The sequence below is a fragment of the Schistocerca piceifrons genome, chromosome 6 (assembly GCF_021461385.2).
Source record: "Schistocerca piceifrons isolate TAMUIC-IGC-003096 chromosome 6, iqSchPice1.1, whole genome shotgun sequence".
In the NCBI taxonomy this organism is placed as follows: domain Eukaryota; kingdom Metazoa; phylum Arthropoda; class Insecta; order Orthoptera; family Acrididae; genus Schistocerca; species Schistocerca piceifrons.
In genome coordinates this window covers 569,040,886-569,059,201 of record NC_060143.1, presented here as the reverse complement: position 1 = coordinate 569,059,201, position 18,316 = coordinate 569,040,886, and the positions used below count along the sequence as shown (strand labels likewise).

Sequence of the window (18,316 nt, the reverse complement as noted above, 5' to 3'; positions counted from 1 at the left end):
ACAGACCTCAACACGTCGCCCTGAACCGGGCAAAATCGACAGATGTACGGGTAATTTCCGGTGTACGCCAAAGGAGTGTGAGAGGACCGTTATTGTTGGCAATGTACACAAATGATCCAGTAGAAAGTGTCGGATGCCCTTTAAGACTGTTTGCAGATGATGCGGTTGTTTGTAGCAAAGTATCGACACCAGAAAGTATCGATTTGCAGTATAACCTGTTGACTGGTGCGGGCTCTGGCAGTTGAACCTGAACGTAAATAAATGCAATATATTGCCAGTACTGTACAACTACACTATCGATGACCAACTGCTGGAGACTGCATCTTCCTTAAAACATCTAGGAATAACAGTTCAGACCGACCTTAAATGGGATGACCACACAAAAGGAATAGTAAGATACGCAGATTCCAGACTGAGATTCGTAGGAAGAATACTAAGGAAACGTAATTCGTCCAAGAAAGAAGTGGCTTATAAGGAGCTTGTTCCACCTTCTCGAGTATTATTTGCGACAATGGGACCGCTGTCAGGTAGGACTGGTAGAAGAGAGGCAGAGAGAAGATTCAGAGAAGAGCGGCGCCTTTCATCACGGGATTGTTCAGTCGGTGCGAGAGCATTACGGAGATGCTCATCAAAGCCCAGTGGCAGACACTAGAAGAGAGGCGGCGTGAATCACGGAGGTTTACTATAGAATTTCAAGAGAGTACCTTTCGGGAATAATCGGATAACATACTAATTCTTTGAAAGTCTGCTGCTCCGGCAGCAAACCCGAGTAGACTTTCAAGACTTATTACGCTGGTAAAGCCTACTTCTTCCAACATACATCCCACCTAATGATCACCATTCTAAAATTCGAGAAATTAGAGCCAGCACAAAGGCTTACCGATAACCATTCTTCCCACACGTCATTCACGCGTGGAACAGTGTAAGGGGGGGGGGGGGAAATCAATTATTGGTATCAGAAGTACCCTTCGCTACACACCATGAGATGGCTTTCGTAGTATGATGTACTCTGAAGAGACAAAGAAACTCGCATAGGCATGCGTATACAAATACAGACATATGTAAACCGGCAGAATACGGCGCTGCGGTCGGCAACGCCGATATAAGACAACAAGTGTCTGGCGCAGTTATTAGATCGGTTACCACTGTTTCAATGGCAAGTTATCAAGATTTAAGTCAGTTTGAATGTGGTGTTATAGTCCGCGCACAAGCGAAGGGACACAGCTTGTCCGAGGTAACGATGAAGTGGGGACTTTCACGTACATTTCACGAGTGTACCGTGAATATCAGGCATCCGGTAAAACATCAAATCTCCGACATCGCTGCGGCCGGAAAAAGATTCTGCAAGAACGGGACCAACGACGACTGAAGAGAATCGTTCAACGTGACAGAAGGGGAACCCTTCCGCAAATTGCTGCAGATGTCAATGATGCTCCATCAGCAAGAGTCAGCTTGCGAACCATTCAACGAAACATCATCGGTATCGGTTTCCATAGGCCCACTCATGTACCCTTGATGACTGCACGACACAAAGCCTGGGCCCATCAACTCCGACGTTGTACTGTTGATGACTGGAAACATGTTGCCTGGTCGGACGAGTCTCGTTTCAGATTGTATCTAGTGGGTGGACGTGTACGGGTATGGAGACAACGTCATGAATCCATGGACCCAGCATGTCAGCAGGGGCTGTTCAAGCTGGTGGAGGCTCTGTAATGATGTGGGGAGTGTGCAGTTGGAGTGATATTGGACCTCTGATACGTGTAGATACGACTCTGACAGGTGACACGTACGTAAGCATCCTGTCTGATCACCTGCATCCATTCACGTCCATTGTGCATTCCGACGGGCTTGGGCGATTCCAGCAGGACAATGCGACACGCCTAACCTCCAGAATTGCTACAGAGTGGCTCCAAGAACACTCTTCTGAGTTTAAGCACTTTCGCTGGCCACCAAACTCCCCAGAGATGAACATCCTTTAGCATATCTTGGATGCCTTGCAACGTGCTGTTCAGATCTCCATCCCCTCGTACTCTTACGGATTTATGGACTGCCCTGCAGGATTTATGGTGTTTCTCTCCAGCAGTTATCAAGATTTAAGTCGAGTCCATGCCACGTCGTGTTGCGACACTTCTGCGTGCTCGCGGGGGCCCTACACGATATTAGGCAGGTGTACCAGTTTCTTTGGTTCTTCAGTGTATATCTTCTATTTACTCTGTCAGTCCCATATGTACAGATTCCAGCCCGAAGAGCAGTATTCAAGCACTGGACGAACGGGAATTTTGTAACCCGCTTCCTGAGGATTCCTCCGATGTGTCTCACTCTGCCTTACCTGCGATCAGTTTTATGTTCCATTTAAATTTGCTTCGTACACATACGCTCAAATATTTAAAGCATGTGGCTGCCTCCAGTGATTTTTCTGCAATCAAACAATAACGGGTCTTTCTAGCTGTTTATGGACACGTGCTACATTTGTTTATTTTGTCAATCACTGCGACAAATGCCGATCCTCTGCGATTATTCCTGGATTTAGTACAAGTTTATACCGCTGGACGTCTTAAGTATTTAACATCATCATGGAACTTCCGACGTTATCCATTAGATCATTTATACGCATGGTGTTTATAAATTGATTACAATATTCTGAAAAAGGATAGAATGCTACTAACCATATAGAGGAGATGCTGATTCGCAGGGAGGCTCAACAAAAGGACTGCTAAACATGTGAGCTTTCGGCCAGACAACACACACACACACACACACACACACACACACACACACACACACACACACACACACACACACGAGCGCGCGCGGACACAATTGACCACTGTTTTTGGCCACGAGGTCTTCTGGCCGACAGCTGTTATTGATAGGTACAATCATTTCACCGAATCTGGCTGTGTATCAGTAACTGAACACGACACTTTGTCTTTGAGTCCCGAATTTTCTCCGAACGTAGTAGCGAATTCAGATTCGTGAAAACATAGACAAGACTGTGCACACTCTGTACCATTGTACGATTCCATGATGATTGCTGGAATAACTCATACGCGCAATGAGTTTCTGTCTTTTATAGATTTCTGTTAGAAACAATGGAAACCTGTTATTTCCTTTTGAATCACTCGGTACATGCAAGGGGCTGGAAAAGCACGTCTTCCACACTATCAGCTGACGTCTTTGGGACAGACGGAAAAAGATCGGAAACTTTCTGCTACGTAGTGTTACGCGTTCATGTTGAGTGTTGTCCTTCAGACTGCCTCGCAAGAATTCTTTTATCTTCCAGAAACAACCAGGTGCTTTTCATGAGCCACGGAAGTCGTTTCTTTCGGTTACTTCCATTTTTCCATTGCATCTCTCCACATTACTCTAATTTTCCGGTACGACTGTCTATGCGGTTTTCGCCGCTGACTTGGAGAATCGCAGTGAACCACCAGATAATGATTAGCAGCGCAAATCAAGCGGCTGTTTTCTTCATACTACTTACTATCAGATGAAATTACTTGATTGAGTTCTCAGTTGTTACCGCCACCGGCTGCAATGTATTTCTCCGTGTGCCTACACTGCCGTCTCTCAGTATGAGGGAACCTGCAACAGAAACAACAGAAACTCTAATAGCGGTACACGAGAAGAACAACGAACTGTGGCGTGTCGCTCTCTGCGGAGCACGAACGCCGGCTAAAATACAAACATACCAGCACAGCTTCCAGCGCTTGCAAAAATGGATCGTCGATAACTACAACGTGTATGCTCGAACCGATTATTTATCAATCTAGACTTATATTTTGTCGTGAAGTATGAGCTATCTATAGGAGATACAGAATTTATTTGAAGAAATACCACACGTAATAAATGATGCGTTGGGAAAGTGGGGGGAGGGGGGTGGGAGGGGGGAGGGGTGGTAAGGGTGCCAGGGGGGTAGGGGGGGCAGAGGGGGGTTGGGAATACGCAGCAACTTGGTCAAATAACACTGCGCGGTAGACAAATCACGTACTTATTAATGTTTAAAAATAGGAGAATAAAACACCAGATATTAGGAAGTGGTAATATTGACTAATCAGAATTTTAAAAAAAGTTCGAATGTGTGTGAATACCTAAGGGACCAAACTGTTCAGGTCATCGGTCCCTAGACTTACACACTACTTAAACTAAGTTATGCTAAGAACAACACACACACACACACCTATGCCCGAGGGAGGACTCCAACCTCCGGCGGGTGGGGTCGTGCAATCGGTGACATGGCGCTCAAACCGTGCGGCCACTCTGCTCGGCTTAATCCGAATAAAACATTATGTATGGAATTAAAATGAAAACCTATGGTGCTTGACAGAGCATATGTGAACGATGCGGGAGACCCGCACCGCCGTATTAGGTAAGGTCCTAATGGAGATGGTTTGCCATTGCACTTCTCCGACCTTAATGGAGATGAATGATGATGAAGACGACACAACAACACCCACTCATCTCAGTGCATGTGAAAATGACCGACCCCGTCGGGAATCGAACCCGGGACACCGTGCTCGGGAAGCGAGAATGCTACCGCGAGACCACGGGCGGCGGACTGTATTACAAACGTTTAATCTTTATTCATTACAGAGATACAGCTGCTTACGGAGAGAAGTTTTCATTTCGTAGGTTGGTACTGCTGTTGCTACGGGTTTTTTCACCGACTGGGGGTGTGTGTAATCTCACGATGATATCGAATTTAAACTGACCAGAACAGTTGTCGCTCATTCGGGTCAGCTTCTGCCAGACATCATGTTATGAATTTGCATATATCAATTTTCAAAACCCGAATGAGAGTCAGTGTGATATAGTACAATGAGGGTAGTGTTCGCATTATTTCTGTGAATGTACTGGGAGTAAAAAATAATAATAATAAAACAAAATATATTTGGTTCTGAACCGATAAAGAAAAAATGGAAGGGTGTCGAAAGAAATTGCGCTGTTTGGTGATGACGTCTAAGTGTCGCTGGTTTTCTCTCCTCGCAATGGACATTCTAGAAAGAAGTTGCGGTATTCCTTACAGTAGTGATTTTCAACGTTTCTGGGACAGTTACCGTTAGATATCAGCCAACACAACCAATTGTAGCACCTGAATGAACGTTGCACCGAAAAGGCAAACAAACAGTTTACCTTGTTTATGATTAAAGTGAGTTCCATCAAATGAAACTCACAAAGAAAAATCGTTTCGATGATACTATTATTTCCAACCTCTTTTTAATAATCAGTTTAGTATCCGCCGATGCAAGTTTGTCGGAAGCTCACTTTAACTCCTCTGAATTGTGAGGAGCAGACTGCGTATTCTCAAGTTCTCAAGGTTGGATGATTTGGGGGGGGGGGGGGGGGGGGGGAACCAAATAGAGAGGTCATCGGTCCCATCGAGTTAGAGAAGGATATGAGGAAGGAAGTGGATCGTGCCCTTTCAAAGGAACCATCCCGGCATTTGCCTGAAGCGTTTTACGGAAATCACGGAAAACGTAAATCAGGATGGCCGAACGCGGGATTGAACCGTCGTTCTCCCGAAGGCGAGCACAGTCTGTTAACCACTGCGCCACCTCGCTCGGAGTGTTCTTAAGGTTGCATACTCTTCTCCAACCCTTTGTGAAAATCTTGAACGTTCTGTTTTACGAAAACATGTTATTAGACTAATGTCATCGCTGAATTTTGTTCTAGCTCGAATTTCAATTGTTGAAAACAGCATTATCTCCTTCTCTGAACACAGCCACTTATTCTTCGATTTCCCGATGAAGGAAATAAATTGCTAGATGCTAAAATTGCAGCGCAATGAATACCGCATGCAACAAACATCAGACTGGCATGAAGTAACCAGCATGCAACATTCCGGTATTCCGGTGCAACCGCAAAAGCAGATACGAGTGTAGCTACTACTATCTAGGTTCTGTATATGTTGTCGTTGTTGTGGTCTTCAGTCCGGAGACTGGTTTGATGCAGCTCTCCATGCTACTCTATCAAGCTTCTTCACCTCCCAGTACTTACTGCAACCTACATCCTTCTGTATCTGTTTAGTGTATTCATCTCTTGGTCTCCCTCTACGATTTTTACCCTCCACGCTGCCTTCCAATACTAAATTGGTGATCCCTTGATGCCTCAGAAACATGCCCTACCAACCGGTCCCTTCTTCTAGTCAAGTTGATCCACAAACTTTTCTTCTCCCCAGTCGTATTCAATACCTCCTCATTAGTTATATGATCACCCATCTAATCTTCAGCATTCTTCTGTAACACTACATTTCGAAAGCTTCTATTCTCTTCTTGTCCAAACTAGTTACGGTCCATGTTTCGCTTCCATACAAGGCTACACTCCATGCAAATACTTTCAGAAACGACTTCCTGACACTTAAATCTATACTCGATGTTAACAAGTATCTCTTCTTCAGAAACACTTTCCTTGCCATTGCCAGTCTACATTTTATATCCTCTCTACTTCGACCATCATCAGTTATTTTGCTCCCCAAATAGCAAACCTCCTTTACTACTTTGTCTCATTTCCTAATCTAATTCCCTCAGCATCGCCCGACTTAATTCGACTACATTCCATTATCCTCGTTTTGCTTTTGTCGATGTTCATCTTATATCCTCCTTTCAAGACACTGTCCATTCCGTTCAACTGCACTTCCAAGTCCTTTGCTGTCTCTAGCAGAATTACAATGTCATCGGCGAACCTCAAGGTTTTTATTTCTTCTCCATGGATTTTAATACCTACTTCGAATTTTTCTTTTGTTTCCTTTACAACTCGCTCAATAAACAGATTGAATAACATCGGGGATAGACTACAACCCTGTCTCACTCCCTTCCCAAACACTGCTTGCCTTTCATGGCCCTCGACTCGTATAACTGCCATCTGGTCTCTGTACAAATTGTAAATAGCCTTTTGTTCCCTGTATTTTCACCCTGCCACCTTGAGAATTTGAAAGAGAGTATTCCAGTCAACATTGTCAAAATCTTTCTTTAAGTCTACAAATGCTAGAAACGTAGTTTTGCCTTTCCTTCATCTATTTTCTAAGATAAGTTGCAGGGTCAGTATTGCCTCACTTGTTCCAACATTTCTACGGAATCCAAAGTGATCTTCCTAGAGGTGGTCTTCTACCAGTTTTTCCGTTCGTATTTTGCAGCCGTTACTTATTAAACTGATGGTTCGGTAATTTTCACATCTGTCAACACCTGCTTTGTTTGGGATTGGAGTTATTATACTCTTCTTGAAGTCTGAAGGTATTTCACCTGTCTCATACATCTTGCTTACCAGACGGAAGAGTTTTCTCAGGGCTGGCTCTCCCAGTGCTGTGAGTAGCTCTAACGGAATGTTATCTACTCCTGGGGCCTCGTGTCGCCTTCCCTATGTGCGGTATAAATCTTCGATACTGTTCTTTTTGAAACACCAAACACTTCGTCTCCCTTGGTTACGGATGCACCCACCACACGACCACCGACATTTGCCCTCGTTAGACTGCAGTTAGCTGCCATGCAGTGCATTCACAAGTAAACAGAACACTGTTGTGAGACTTGCGCCGCGCCCCGTAGCCGTGCGGTCTGTGGGCGCATTGCCACGGTACGCGCCGCTCACCCCGTGGGATGTTCGAGTCCTCCCTCGGGCATGGGTGTGTGTGTTTTTCTTAGCGTAACTTAGTCAGATTAAGTAGTGTGTAAATCTAGGGACCGATAACCTCAGCAGTTTGGTCCGACAGGAAGTTATCACAAACTTTCAAATTTTCTGACACTTGCAACGTACTGAGGACATAACACAAGTGCCGCTCGTGCTCAAATACAGCAGTACTCACTGCAGTCTTGGCTAGCACACGCACTTACGTTGAAGCAAGCACTTCTCGCGGAGTTTCCGTGATTTTCTCCAACTCGTGTACCGTCTTGTGAAACAGGATGAACCTTTTTGAAACACTATTTCTTACGCCGTTTTATCGTGTACACAACAGTAACAATGAGCATTGGCTCGTTTAAAACATGTGCGTTACCAGTAACAGTGTCAAAAATTTTCATTTCGGGAGCAGTGTTGTTTGTTCAACGGCAGTGTTTGTTGAAACTTCCTGGCAGATTAAAACTGTGTGCCGGACCGAGACTCGAACTCAGGATCTTTGCCTTTCACGGGCAAGTGCTTTAGCATCTGAGCTACACAAACACGACTCACAACCCGTCCTCACACCTTTACTTCCGTTAGTACCTTCCAAACTTCACGGAAGCTCTCCCGCGAACCTTGCAGAACAAGCACTCCTGGAAGAAAGGATATTGCTGAGACATGACTTAGCTACAGCCTGGGGGATGTTTCCAGTATGAGATTTTCACTCTGCAGCAGAGTCTGCACTGATACGAAACTTCCTGGCAGAGGAGGACGCGGCCTGAGTCGTGCTTGGGTAGCTCAGATGGTAGAGCACTTGCCCGCGAAAGGCAAAGGTCCCGAGTTCGAGTCTCGGTGCGGCACACAGTTTTAATCTGCCAGGAAGTTTCATATCAGCGCACACTCCGCTGCAGAGTGACAATCTCATTGTGGCAGTGTTTGTTGTTAACTGTTTGTCAGGTATTCGTGAAATTCCATAGGCACTGGACATAAAATCTTTAATAAGATATAGCTGATACGAAATGACAAATTGGATTATCCATGTTAATGAACTGAGTACGAGTTGGGTGGGGGGAAGGAGCTTTACAAATTCATCCGTCACTGAAGCAGATCCAAACGAAAAGGAATCAAATAAGAAGTCCTTTGTTCAATACAAACAGAAGATACTAGCGCTGCAATCAGGCATGCCGGTTCCGGAAACATAGCGAGTTGTTTCGGCCTTGTGACGCGAGGGGAAATGTACCAGCGGCCGCACACAATGAGCCTTCCGTGACCGCGCTGCATGTCAGCAGTGCCGTTGCTTCTGGAACACGAGGACGTGTTCGTCTGCTAACGACATTTTCAAATGTACGTTCGCATTTCATTGTGGGCGTTAGCTAATACAACACTGAACACAAATTCTGACTAAGGCGTGGTGCATTGCCAATGGGTTTCAAAAATGGTTCAAATGGCTCTAACATCTGAGGTCATCAGTCCCCTAGACTTAGAACTACGTAAACCTAAATAACCTAAGGACATCACACACATCCATGCCCGAGGCAGGATTCGAACCTGCGACCGTAGCAGCCGCGTGGTTCCGGACTGAAGCGCCTAGAAATGCTCGTCCACAGCGGTAGGCGCCAATGGGTTTATTAATAGCCAAATTCAGTCGATTTCTGAATTATACACTGCCGGAAAAAAATATCAACACCCAAAAGGCCTGTGTACAGTGGCTCCAGAGTATAATCTGTACATACTGAGGGATTGTAGTGTTAGTGATTCATTTTGGCGGTCATATGACGCTCAAAAGGCCTGTCTGTGCATGCTCTCTTTTAACTCAGCAGTAAGGGTGCGGAGTTTGGAGGTGAACCGTGTTTGCAACATTCGTTCTACAGTACACCGAAGAGCACATACTCCTGTTGGACACCTTCAACTATTTAAGCAGCGCCGCATATCGGACCTGCGGAAAGATCGATGAATGTATCGACGAGTTGCTGCACGTGTTGGGCACAGTATATCGGTGGTGCGCCGCCGCTTTCAACGGTAGTCTCGTAGTCACTCGCACACCCACAGGCCAGCTTGTGGAGGTCCGCGTAGTGCACAACAACATCGACGCATTGTGAAAGCAGCAGTGGCCGACCGAATATCATTCAGGGAAGAAGTCTGGGCACATGATGTGTCGCGAAGGGCCATTGGGAAAGATTAAGATCACCTGTGCGTCTGATTAGGCTACGACTGACGTCACGCCACCGCCAAGCAGGGCAATTCGAAGGACGCGACTGGGGAGTGGAACGGCGCTCTGTTGTCTTCAACGGTGAGAGCAGGTTCTGTCTGTATGCGAGTGATGGACGCACACTTGTACCGAGCAGACGTGGTGAGCGGCTTATTATGGACTGTATTCGCCCACGATACACAAATTCCACCCAGCCTTCATAGTCAGTTAAAACTTGCGTCAGTTACAACTCGCGATCACATTTGTTGTTTCTGCAGCGTAAAGGACTAATGCCCGCTACACCGCACAGGTTGTTATCCCCGTGCTACTTCCATTTCTCCGACAGGAAGGTGATGCGCTTTTTCAGCAGGACGACGCACGTCCACGCACTGCGGCGACGCAACGTGCTCTTCATGGTGGTCAACAACTGTCCCGGCCAACAGCACCACAAGATCACCCGCCAACTGAACACATAGGGGACACGGTGAAGCGGGATCTTACTCGCTCTCCAAAGGCTGCAAGAGCCACTCCCGAACTGCAACAGAAGGTGCGAGATGCTTCGAACTGTCTTATCGCAAGATGCCATTCGGCAGCTTTACGATCGTTTGCACGTTAGAATAGACGCCTGCGTTGCCGCCAGAGTGCACTGACATGACTTTTTGGGCACCCTTTACTGTGACATGTGTGCTTTGTTTGGTCAGAATTTTAGTACCTTGTACTTCACGAATGATGAAATACCTCGCACACCTGTTATTAACAAAATGGTTTTGTCTTTGAAGCTGTTGCAGTTTCCCCCGGCAGTATAGTTAAGGACGTGAATACCTTATAATAAGTAACCAATTTTTCGTTGTTTTTATCCTATCTGAGCACACGAAATCTGTAACGCGGGGGTGTTTAGGTGGCTGCTCACGTTCTCTGTGACAAACGACGTGCAGTCGAGCCATCACAAAGGTGATAATGACTTCCTCTTGTAATGCTTATACAGCCATATTTGTAATTTTTCCTTTGAGAATCCTCAGTTTCCTGAACCATTAAAGTATTCAGTACTAAAGCCGCTTTATAAAAAGGGACAAAGGAATGATGTAGACAATTTTAGACCTATTTCTACGCCATCAGTGTTTGCTAAAATTATTGAAAAGGCTGTGTATATAAGGATAATTGATCATTTTATATCACATAATTTGCTATTAAAAGTACAGTTCGGCTTCAGAAGTGCTTTAACGACTGAAACTGCTATATTCTCTTTTCTCTGTGAGGTCCTGGACGGATTAAACAAAAGGTTTCGAACGCTAGGCGTATTTTTTGATTTGACTAAGGTGTTTGATTGTGTTGATCACAAAATATTGATCCAGAAGTTGGGCCATTATGAAATACAGGTAGCAGCTCACTGTTGCTTCACCTCTTACTTTAACAACAAACAGCAGAATGTCAATATTCACAGTGTTGAGAATGGCTGTGATGTGGGGACTGAGTGGGGTACGGTCAAGTGGGTGCTGCCCCAGGGATCAGTGTTGGGACCACTCCTGTTCCTTATTTATATAAATGATATGCTCTCCAGTATTACAGGTGACTCTAAAATATTTCTGTTTGCTGATGACACTAGGTTGGTAGTAAAGGATGCTGTGTCCAACACTGGCACTGTTTCAAATAGTATAGTTCATGACATAACTTCATGGCTTAAACTAACGTTAAATCTCAGTAAGACTCAGTTTTTACAGTTTCTAACACAATTCAACAAAGCCGACTTTTTAATTTCACAGAATGGGCGTATGATTAGTAAAACTGAACAGTTCAAATTTCAAGGTGTTCAGATAGACAGTATACTGTCATGGAAAGCGCACATTCAGGATTTCGTTCATAGACTTAAGGTTGCCATTTTTCAAGAATTAGCAGCTTTCATTCAATACTAAGCAGAAATCTGCATTTGCATCGCACTTCCATGACTCTTGTGCAGAAAGGTGTGCAGTACGTATACCGCTGCATCCATTTCCAATAAGCTACCTCAAGAATTCAAAAATCTTAGCAGTAATCCACGCGCTTTCATATCGAAGCTGAAGAGTTTCCTCATGGGTCGCCCCTTCTATTCTGTCGAGGAGTTCCTTGAAAAATTAAGCTGATTCCTACGTCATATTGTTGATTGCGTTTATTTAAACTTATGGCTTGTCTTTTTTTGGGTTCATAAACATTTTATTTTATCTGTTACTAATTTTATGTTGTTATTTCATGTGCTGACACGTTACGTGACCTTGCAGATTTTCTCCTCAGTTTGGTCCTATGGAACTAGACGCGTAAAATAAAAATAAAATAAAAAATAAATACGTAAGAAAATAAACTGAAGACAAGCTTACTTTGTAATAGGTTGTAATGAAAGATGAAAGTCAGTTCGGATGTTGCTGCGATGTAGTAAATACACTGATGGAGTCAAAACATTATGCCCGTGTGTTTAATAGCAAGCTGGTCCACATCTGGAACGAAATACAGTAGGTTTTGGACAAGTACTTGCTAGGCTCCCGGAGGTCTACGCACTGGCCACGCAATTCCCGTAAACTGCCGACCGGTGGTTTCTGGGTGGAGCTGGAGCCAGATAACGTCCCAGATGGGTTCCATCGGGTTCACATCAGGAGAACTTGGTGACCGAGACAAGGACGCTACTTCACTACTGTGCTCCTGAAACCACTGCAACACGAGTCTGGTTTAGTGAGCCTGACAGTTATCCTGCTGGAAGATCTTAGCGCCGTCGGAGAAGACATTAAGCGTGAAAAGACGCAAGTGGTCCGTAATAATGTTCCGTACTTTACTGTTGTCATCTTGCCTCGAATTACTGACACAGGTCCTATGGGAGCAAAGGTGAATGTCCTCCGCAGCATAATACTGCTGCCACCGGCTTGTGTCCGCGACACGGAGCGTGTTCTAGGCGGTCGACCACCTGGATGGCGGCGTATCCTTACACGACCGTCGACCTGGTGTAAGCAGAACAGGCAACACTTTTCCATTGATCCGTGCTCCAGTTTTGATAACCCCTTGCCCAATGCAATTGTAAATGCCGACGTCGCTGGGTCAAGACGGCAACACGTAGGGATAATCCGCAGTGGAGGTCCACGTTCATCAATGTGCGAGGAACGCTATGCTGCCACACATTGGACACATAGCAGTTCGGATTCGCATTGCAGCTCACGAGATACAATTATTAACTTGAGGTCGGCCGGAGTTCAGCACACTTGTACTGCTCTCAGAAAGTTGTATTTAAGTAATGACAAAAGCAGTGTGATATCTTTCTACGTGCCCAGAGAAATGGACACTGAAGAGCCAAAGAAACTGGTACACCTGCCTAATATCGCGTAGGGCGCCCTCTAGTACTCAGAAGTACCGCAGCACGACGTGGCATGGACTCGACTGATGTCCCAAGTACTGCTGGAGGGAATTCACACTATGAATCATGCAGGGCTGTCCATAAATCCGCAAGAGTACGAGGGAGTGGAGATCTCTTCTTAACAGCACGTTGCAAGGCATGCCAGATATGCTCAATAATAATGTTCATGTCTGGGGAGTTTGGTGGCCAGCGGAAGTGTCTAAACTCAGAAGAGTGTTCCTGGAGCCACTCTGTAGCAATTCTGGACGTGTGGGGTGTCGCATTGTCCTGCTGGAATTGTCCAAGTCCGTAGGACTGCACAATGGACATGAGTGGATCCATGTGATTAGACAGGATGCTTACGTACGTGTCAGCTGACAGAGTCGTATCTAGATGTATCAGGGTTCCCGTATCACTCCAACTGCACACGCCCCACACCATTATAGACCCTCTACCAGCTTGAACAGTCCCCTGCTGACATACAGGGTCGATGGATTCATGAGGTTGTCTCCATACACGTACACGTTCATCCCCTCGATACAATTTGAAACGAGACTCATCTGTCCAGGAAACGTGTTTCCAGTCATCAACAGTCCATTGTCGGTGTTGACGGGCCCAGGCGACTCATAAAGCTTTATTCGTGCAGTCATCAAGGGCACACGAGTTGGCCTTCGGCTCCGAAAGCCAATAATCCATGTTCTATTGAATTATTCTCAAGCTGACACTTGTTGATGGCCTATCATTGAAATCTGCAGCAATTTGGGGAAGCGTTGCACTTCTGCCACGTTGAACGATTCTCTTCAGTCGTGATTGGTCCCGTTCTTCAAGGATCTATCCGGCCACAGCGATGTTGGAGATTTAATGTTTTACCGGATTCCTGATATTCACGGTATACTCGTGAAATGGTCGTTCGCGAAAATCCCCACTTTATCGCTATCTCGGAGACGCAGTGTCCCATCGCTCGTGCGTCAACCATAACGCCACGTTTAAGTTCATTTATATCTTGATAACCTGCCATTGTAGCAGCAGTGACTGATCTAACAACTGCTCTAGACAATTGTTGTCTTATATAGGTATTGCCGACAGCAGCACCGTATTCTGCCTGTTTACATATCTCTGTATTTGAACACATATGTCTATACCAGTTTGTTCGGCGCTTCGATGTAGTACATAACGTTGGGAGCTCTGTGTGTGTCTGTTTACAGGCGGTGCGGTTGTCTGTAGGCCAGAAAACTGCAGCAAAATGCAGGAAGACCTGCAGAGGATCCGCGGTACGTGCAGGTGGTCGTATGTCATCCTGATACAAATAAATGTAGTCTATTGTGCATAAACAGGCGAATGAATGCACCAATGATTGTTTATAGTAATGACGATAAATTACTGGAAAGAGTAGCAACTATAAAATGTAAAGCAATAATTGTCTGGAGCGACCTAAATCAGAATGGCTACATCAAGGTAACTGAAGAAAAAGCAGACTCCAGGCAGAGATTTATTGGAAGAATCTTAAGGATATGTGATTAGTCCACGAAAGAAGTGGCTCATAAAAGACTCGTTCGAAATATTCTTGAGTATAGCTCATTAGTCGGGACCCTTACTAGGTCGGATTAGTAGAAAAGAGAGACAAGATCCAACGAAGAGCGGCGCGTTTCGTCAGGTGATCGTGTAGTAAGCGCGAGGGCGTTACGGTGACTCTCAGCAAGCTCCTGCAGTAGATGATAGGAGAGTGGCGTTGGGCAAACCGCGGAAGTTTTCTGTTGAAATTTCGACAGCGTACGTTCCAGCAGCCGTCGGACGACATATTACTTTCTCTCACATACGTTTAGCGAAATGAAGGCGACGAGAAAATGAGAGGAATCAGAGCGTATATACCTGCAGATAGCTCGCGTTCGAGTGCCCCGTTCGCGAATGGGACAGGGCAGGTAAGTATTGCAGATGTGTCAGAAGCACCCTTTGCCGTTCACCGTAAAGTGGAGTTTGGAGCATAGATGTAGATGTAAATGCAAGAAGCGACGCGACGTACACGTAATTCTGGATCTGCAAGATTCCGTAAGATTTTTGGAGCTTGTGACTATGACGTAGTACTGTAGGGTTAACAAATCTAAGAGGATGATGGAAGAATGCGGTTTTCAATTTCGTCTAGTTGTTATTTTTAGTCATTTTAGTTTGTTAGGCAAGTTGTAGGAGATGGAGCCATCTTCGTTGAGGATCAAGGTCTCGATGCTCAAAGCTAAGCACATATTATTTATTTGCTTCTGAAAGTGTGTGCTAAGAACTAGTCTTTGATTTGAGGAGACAAGAGCTCTCCATTATAATTAAAATAGGGATAAAAATGTTTCCGCAATGCATGATGAGATGATGGTGATGTGAGTTATTCCGTGGCGTATGACAGTAAAAATGAGGATTTTAAAAGTGAGGATTTCTGACAGTACATCAGAGGTAAGAATGCCGAACTGGATGTGTGTGTGAGAGAACGAATTGATTGATAGATTCAAGGATTTTATGTGAAAAATAAGATTTGTGAATTTGAGAAAGAACTGATGGATAGATTTTTGGAGATGAGAGATATTCGTAGTTATTTAACAAAGCTTGAAGTCTTCATCTGGGACAGCAGAGTACACTGCATTTGCTAAGACAGGTGACTTACAGAGATGGTTTCATTGCCTAGAAGGAGATGACGATTGCTATACTATGGCAGAGTCATCAGGGATGATAAGAGCGATGTGGTGAAGGGATTCAACTTTACAGGAAAATATGGGACAGTGTAGGAGTTTGAGGAGGTGATACTAGATACGACTGTGCGAGAGATATCGAATATGAAAAGCAAGGCGGAGTGCGTATTGTTCATCGCATTGAAAGTGGTGGTAAAGGTTGATAGCCGGCCGGAGTGGCCGTGCGGTTCTAGGCGCTACAGTCCGGAACCGAGCGACCGCTACGGCCGCAGGTTCGAATCCTGCCTCGGGCATGGATGCGTGTGATGTCCATAGGTTAGTTAGGTTTAATTAGTTCTAAGTTCTAGGCGACTGATGACCTCAGAAGTTAAGTCGCATAGTGCTCAGAGCCATTTGAACCATTTTTGAAAGGTTGGTAAGAGAGGAGAGGGGGCAGATGAGAGTCTTAGACGTATGAATGATGCTCGTGGAATATGGCCCCGATGTTGGACCGGTTAATAATGGTCCACTGTCATCTGTGTTTCCGTTACTTAGCAGATTGGCGTAGTATTTCAGGAAACTGGCCTGCGACGTATCTGGATATCAGGTTTGACAAATACGGTTTCATCTGCATCTACTTGTACGCACATACTCCATAATACACTGTACCGTGCGTGGCCGAAGGTGCCGCGTACCACTGCCAGTCATTTCCTACCCTGTCCCTCTCGCAAACAGAGCGAAGAAAAAACGACTATTACCCTCCGTTCGAGCCCTAATTTCTCTCATCTTACATTTGTGGTCCTCACGCGAAATGTTTGTTGGCGACAGTTGAATCGTATTGCAGTCGGCTTCAAATGCTGCTTCTCTAAACTTCCTCAATAGTGCCTCGCGAGAAGAACATTTGCTTGATGATAACAAATCTACCTCCACGCTTCTGAATTGCTTCAATGGCTTTGAAATGACTTGGAGGTGTACTCAAGAACTGGTCTCACTAGTGTTCTACGAGAGTTGGAACTTAAATAGTGGCAACTATTTACTCACAACCGATACAAAAGAGTTACATGTTTGCACCTGTTATTGTCCTTCAGTCACCACCGTTGTGTAGAACCCGTTGCCAGCGGTGTGGAAGGCGTAGTATACGTTAGCAGAGCCCGTACTGTTGATGGTGCGAATGGAACGGTCTACTTCGTGGCATTCGCTTCAGAACTGTTCCAGAGATTCGACAGGCAGCAGACCGCTCTATTCGCACCATCAACAGAACAGGCTCAGCTAACGGCATACTACGCCTTCCACATCGCTGGCAACGGGTTCTACACAACGCTGGTGATTACTTTGAAGGACAGTAGCAGGTGCAAACATGTGACTCTTTTGTACCGGTTGTGAGTAAATAGTTGCCAGTATTTAAGTTCCAACCCTCGTATATCCGGTCTCTTTTACAGGTGAGCTCCACTATGTCAGAATTCATCCAGCAAAACTAAGTTTACCATTTGCCTTCTCTGCTGACGTGCTCGTTCCATTTCGTATCGGTTTGCAACGTTAGGCCTACGTATTTAAAAGCAGAACACTGCTAATGCTGCATTCGAACGTTGCATGAGCGTTCTTGCCACTCATCTGCATTAACTTACGCTTTTCTACGTTTAAAGCCAGCTGCCATTCATCACACCAACTAGAAATTTTGTCTAAGTCCTCTCGTTTCCTGCTACAGCCACTCAACGACGACACCTTCCGTACGCCACACGCCAGCAGGAGACGACCGTAAACAGCTGCTCTCCCTGTCCACCAGATCATTTATGTGCGTAAAGAATAACAGTGGTCCTGTCACACTTCCCTAGGGCACTTCTGACAATAACCTTATTTCTGAAGAACAATCGCCGAAAGGACAAAGTACTGGACTCTATTACTTAAGTCTTCGAGCCGCTCAGATATCCAGGTAGCTATTGCATATTCTCGTACATTGGTTAAGTCTACAGTGGAGCACTTTGTCGAATTCTTTTCAGAAATATACGAATAGGCACTGAGGAGGCAAGGAAACTGTTACACAGGCTTAATATTATGTAGGTCCCCCGCGAGCACGCAGCCTCCATGAGTCCTGCAGGGCTGGCCATAAATCTGTAAGAGTACGAGGGGGTGGAGATCTCTTCTGAACAACAAGTTGCAAGGCGTTCCAGATACGCTCAATAATGTTCATGTGTGGGGAGTTTAGTGGTGTTGACGGGCCCAGACGAGGCGCAAAGCTTTGTGTCGTGCAATCATCAAGAGTACACGAGTGGACCTTCGGCTCCGAAACCCCACATCGATGATGTTTCGTTGAATGTTTCGCACGCTGATACTTGTTGATGGCCCAGCATTGAAATCTGCAGCAATTTTCGGAAGGGTTGCACTTCTGTCACCTTGAACGATTCCCTTCAGTCTTCGCCGTCCTGTTCTAGCAGGATCTTTTTCTGACCGCAGCGATGTCGGAGATTGGATGTTTTAGCCGATTCCTGATATTCACGGTACACTCGTGAAATGGCCGTACACGAAAATCCCCAGTTCATCGCTACC

At 45.4% G+C, this 18,316-nt stretch overlaps 1 protein-coding gene across 3 annotated transcripts in view; it reads right to left on the bottom strand.

Moving 5' to 3' along the window:
- LOC124802706 (protein croquemort-like) overlaps window positions 1–18,316 on the bottom strand; it is a 237,046-nt gene that overhangs the window by 141,607 nt on the left and 77,123 nt on the right. For all 3 annotated transcript variants that reach the window (XM_047263661.1, XM_047263660.1, XM_047263662.1), the window contains exon 2: window positions 3,485–3,585. The gene's annotated coding sequence lies outside the window, so the exon portion shown is untranslated. The remainder of the gene's footprint in view (window positions 1–3,484; window positions 3,586–18,316) is intronic.